The sequence below is a fragment of the Marmota marmota genome, unplaced genomic scaffold (genome assembly GCF_001458135.2).
Source record: "Marmota marmota marmota unplaced genomic scaffold, marMar, whole genome shotgun sequence".
In the NCBI taxonomy this organism is placed as follows: domain Eukaryota; kingdom Metazoa; phylum Chordata; class Mammalia; order Rodentia; family Sciuridae; genus Marmota; species Marmota marmota.
The window spans coordinates 9,312,856-9,317,668 of record NW_025999900.1 but is presented as its reverse complement, the minus strand read 5'-3'; the positions used below and the strand labels follow the sequence as shown (position 1 = coordinate 9,317,668).

The following is a 4,813-nucleotide window of genomic DNA, read 5'->3' as shown; positions in this document are numbered from 1 at the left end:
ACCACTGAGCCACATCCCCAGCCTTTTTTATTTTTTATTTCAAGACAGAGTCTCTCTAAATTTGCTTAGGGCCTCATTAAGTTTCTGAGCCTGGTTTTGAACCTGCAATCCTCCTGCCTCAGTCTCCCAAACTGCTGGGATTACAGGTGTGTGCTGCCATACCCAGCCCCCCTTTCTTTTTTTTTCCCCCTGAAGTATTTTAAAGCAAGCCCCACACATCACACTCACTCATCTATAAAGACTTCAATGCATCTATCTTTTACTGATAAGAACTTAAAAAGATGACAGTTTGCCTTTAGGATAGTGATAACACTTAAAATACTTAAAATACTGTTATATAATTGAATATTACATCTACGTTCAACTTTCCCTGATTACCTCAAAGATGCATGTTTGAGCAGGTTTGTTCAAATCAAGTCCACATCTTAGACTTTGTTATTATGTTTCTTAAGTATCTTTTTTTTTCTCTAAAAATTCATCTCTTTATTTTTTTATTGCCATTGTTTTCTGGAGAAACTGGATCACTTGGCTTGTAGACAATCTCAGTCAGGATTTGGTTCATTGACTCTTCATGGTTTTGTTTAAAATGTACTATTCCTCTTATTGTACAAAAATTGGCAGTGAACCCTACTGACTGGGAAGGTTCGGTTTCATTTTATCAGGCAGGGGTACTTCCTCAGTAGTACCGCCTGTTGTAGGACATCATCCAGCGTCCAGTCGTCATACTTTTCATGACACTGAGAGGGATCACCAGGGTCAGTGACAGCAGTCCAACACTTCTGTTGTCAAGTTCTTCATCAACTTTTAACCTAATTACTTTAGCAAACACCGATGGGTACTCCCAGATCCATTATTTCATTCAGGGTTGTGCAATGATGAATTTTAATTCTATCCTTCTTTCCACATTTACTTGTTGCATTATTCCATAAATTCTCCTATGACAATTTAGTTGTCCTGAAATACAGTGTGTAGCAGAGAAGTGGATTAATCTGGATATTTCCCTTTTCACTACGTTTAAGGGTAGGTTGGTAGACAAGCAATCTCCAAAGATAACCCATTAGGTATTTTTTTAAATCATTGTAAATTCATGGATTTTTAGATATGTGATACGGTCTCCTTTCTCTTCTCTTTTATGCTCAAATTTTCCCATCTTTGGCCAGTGGGAGCCTCTTAAGGTGGCTTTGGAATCCTTTTAGTCTGACTTCATTTGTTCTGAAAGGCTCACCTTTTAATTTCCTGCCCTAGACTTGGAATCAGACATGTGTCCATAGAGCTCTGGTTCCTTTTATGGAGAATGGTATTTAGAGAACACAATCTGTGTGCTTAGTGCTTAGTACCACTGAGTTGTTTTTTCATCTAGTCCTCTTCAAAGAACAGAACAAGGAAATAGGTTTTTTAAAAATGTATTTAAGAAAAAAGCAATGAGTTCATGTTGATATTTCCAATATGAATGTGAGATTTGGGGATTTCTAGATTTTTTATTTTTCACTCTTTGATTTTTATACTGTTATTTCAATAATCTCACTATTACTAGTAATACTGTTGTTTTAGTATAACTTATATTTGAAGCAACAGCCAAGGTTCACCAGATACTTGAGAAAGCCTGAAAAGTAAAAACGGAAACAATAAAGGAATGAAAAAAAAAATCAATGCAAAAAGGAACTGTAATTAATATCCCTAGACACATAAGAAAGGATACTGACTTCATGCAATTACTGCAAAGAAATCTTGACCTATATTCAGTACTCTTATTAGCAATTACATGATCTTATTACTTTTAAGCTAGACATATGTTACTTTTAAGCAGTTAATAAGTAATTATACTAACATAGGTCCTATTATTTTTAAGCTATAAATGTGTTGTAAGATACAGTTAATAAATAATCATGTTAATATCATAGAAACCAAGCTTTTCAGCACAAGAAAAACAAAATATGAACTTTCAACAAGTAAAATAAAAACCTTGTAGTCATATATTTAAATAGGAAATGCCAATAGAAACTCAGTTTTTCTCATTTTCCAAAGACATAAATATTTTCCAACTCTGTTTACTCTGAATAAAACCACAAAACAATGACAACCCAGTGGCTCAGAATACCCCATACCGAGATGGTGGTCTTTAAATACCATTTCCCAATTAAAAGGAACTGGGGCTCTTTGGAAAAACACCGCAAGAATGTAATAAGCCAAATATGGAATATGGGAAATTCTACAGAACCTATGACCTGATTTCTTCTATAAATGAAGAGCATGAAAAAAAAATGAGACAGGAACTAACGCATTATGTGTAGACCTTGTTTGGCTCTTAAACCACCCACTTCAAAAGAGACATAATTTAGACAACTAAGGAAAGTAGAACACTGAACGTTAAACCTTATGGAAAAATTACTACTTTGGTTACATATAGATTGTAGCATTGCTCTATTTTAAAAATCTTTGTGTGCTAGCAATACATTTTGAAGTTTTTACAGATGAAATGATATGATCTTCAGGATTTGCTTTCATATACCTGGGGAAAAAAATGGACAGAACACAAATGGAATAAATTCAGCAAAATATTGGTAAATATTAGAGAGAGGTGGTGTGAGCTCCCCATACTATGCTCCCTAGGTTTTTTTTTTTTTTATATTTGAAAATGTCCTTAATAAAAAAAATAAATGGGGAGATTTTAGCCTAAGGATGCTTTAAAAAGTAATTAGCTAATTAACTCAAGGAGCACAAGAGGAGAGAGAATCCAGCTGATCCCATGCTCCAGGGTTCGCAGCCAGCAGGACGTGTGTGCCTGGAATTCCTCCAATGGCCCTGTTGGGGACCTGGAGGCAGCTGCAGAGGCCCCTCTACCTTCCTGTCCAGGGCAGCACTTGGTGTTCTGAGGCTGCTGTTTGTAGCTCATTGTGCTGTGGGCTGCACGTTCCACCCCCTAATTCACAGAGCTCTTTTGGACCTGGACTGAATAGCTAGCTGGTCACATTCTCCTCATTTTTTTGCAGATGACATTGCGCATGGTGGATGCTGGGGGCTGGGGCAGCTGATGAGGAAATCACTAAGGGCAGATCAGGAAAAAAAACCTCCCTAAGGGACATCACAGGAAGCCAACCCAAAAAGATGTTTTTCAAAACTCAGTGCAGCAGAAAGTTCATATATCTTCTGGTTCTTTCCTCCGCCATGGCTGTGAGCCTCAGTTGCTCTGGGGGGTCCCTTTCTCCAGCCTCTGTCTCCCCCACCAGCTCTTGTTTTATCTCACTCACCTAAGGAGCAGGAGGACTCCACACCATTTAGGGAACTCCTGGTGTTTCCTGGTGGCTGGTGATGATTCATTTTTCACTCCCTTGAATCTTCTCCATGGCCAGATCATTGTTTCCCACATCCTTCCCACCCCCAGGAAAGAACAAAAGGCACCATTTGATCGTCTGGACAGAGCTATTGCTGGACCATCTCATCCCACACAGGACCTGAGCTAAAGGTTCCTCCAGCTCTCCTGGGTTTCCCCAAGCATTGGGAGATAAACTCTAATGGTAGGATACATTCGCTTTCCGGTTGAAGCGATGTATTATATGATTCATCTGTTCCCTAAGATTTCCATTAAAATCATGAAATCTGGCCTTTGCTCCTGATACAAAGTGTTTGTGTTTGTAAGAAGTAACCTAGGTAACCCACTACATTTTCAGAGCTAGGAACTTGTTTCCTGTCCCCCGAGTTTGTAAATGCAGCAACATAAATTTCGTCATTCCAGCCTGCTTGAAAAGTTGGTATAGTTGGAATTAGTGCCAAATAAGGCAGATTGGAATAAGTTCCAGCTCCAAAATTCCATCTTCTCAATCCTGTGCCAAGCCATGGCCAAATCAATGGGACTTTGGTTGCATTTGATTTCTTCAAAGAAAATCGAACTCATTTTAGCAAATGTGAAGGGTGAGAAAGTGACCTCAGCCATCCTGTGTTAGATTTGCCACAGATGATAAATAGATCCTCAGCATCACAGAATATTAAGAGTAGGCAAGACATCTCTCCTTTCACAGGTGAGATGTGAAACAAGAGTCAGATTTTGCAGCCTATGCTTGCAGAGATAGTAAGTGAAACCAGGCTTAAACCAGGTTTATCACAAAACATTCAAAACCCACCCTCTCCCTCATGTCAGCTACAGAAATGCCTTTGTTTTAGTCAGATTTTTCACGGCTATAAACTAAAGATCTGATGAGAACAATTTTAAGGAGGAAAATTTTATTTTAGGGCTCACGTTTTCTGAGGTCTTAGTCCCTAGAAGTCCAGCTCCATTTCTTGGGGCTTGAGGTAAGGCAGAACCTAATGGCAGAAGAGTGTGGCAGAGGGAAGCAGCTTACATAATGATCAGAAGGCAGAGAGAAGTCTCTACTTGTAGATATAAATACATACCCAAAGCCACGCCCCAATTCCCACATCCTCCAGCCACAACCAACCACTTCAGTTACCACTCAGTTCATCCCTATCAGGGCATTAAAACACAGATTGAGTTAAGACTCTCACAACCCAATCACTTCTCCTCTGAACCTTCTTGCATTGTCTCACATGTGAGCTTTTGGGGGACACCTCACATCCAAACCATAACAGCCTTCCTTGAGAGTCCCCACCTCTTCATTGGTCTCTTCTCGTCCCTTCCACACATTCTCCTGACTGCTGCCTGCCACAGCCACTGTCTCTGCAGCACAGTTCTGACTGGGTCTCTCTAGGCTCTGAACTGTTCTAGGATTCTTGGCTTGGACTATGCCCAGTGACATTTCAGTTGAATCTCAACTGCATGCATGTACCCTGCCCAGCAGCTGCTCCCAAGCAAACTCTG

The 4,813-nt window shown here is 39.6% G+C and overlaps 1 long non-coding RNA gene across 1 annotated transcript; it reads right to left on the bottom strand.

Annotated features, from left to right (window-relative positions):
• Nucleotides 1-257: 257 nt before the first annotated feature.
• On the bottom strand, nt 258-4,354 carry LOC125615159. Its single transcript, XR_007345709.1, has 3 exons — nt 4,235-4,354; nt 3,249-3,368; nt 258-1,603 (listed from the first exon to the last, which is right to left on the bottom strand). It is a non-coding gene; the product is annotated as an uncharacterized LOC125615159 (long non-coding RNA).
• Nucleotides 4,355-4,813: the final 459 nt, after the last annotated feature.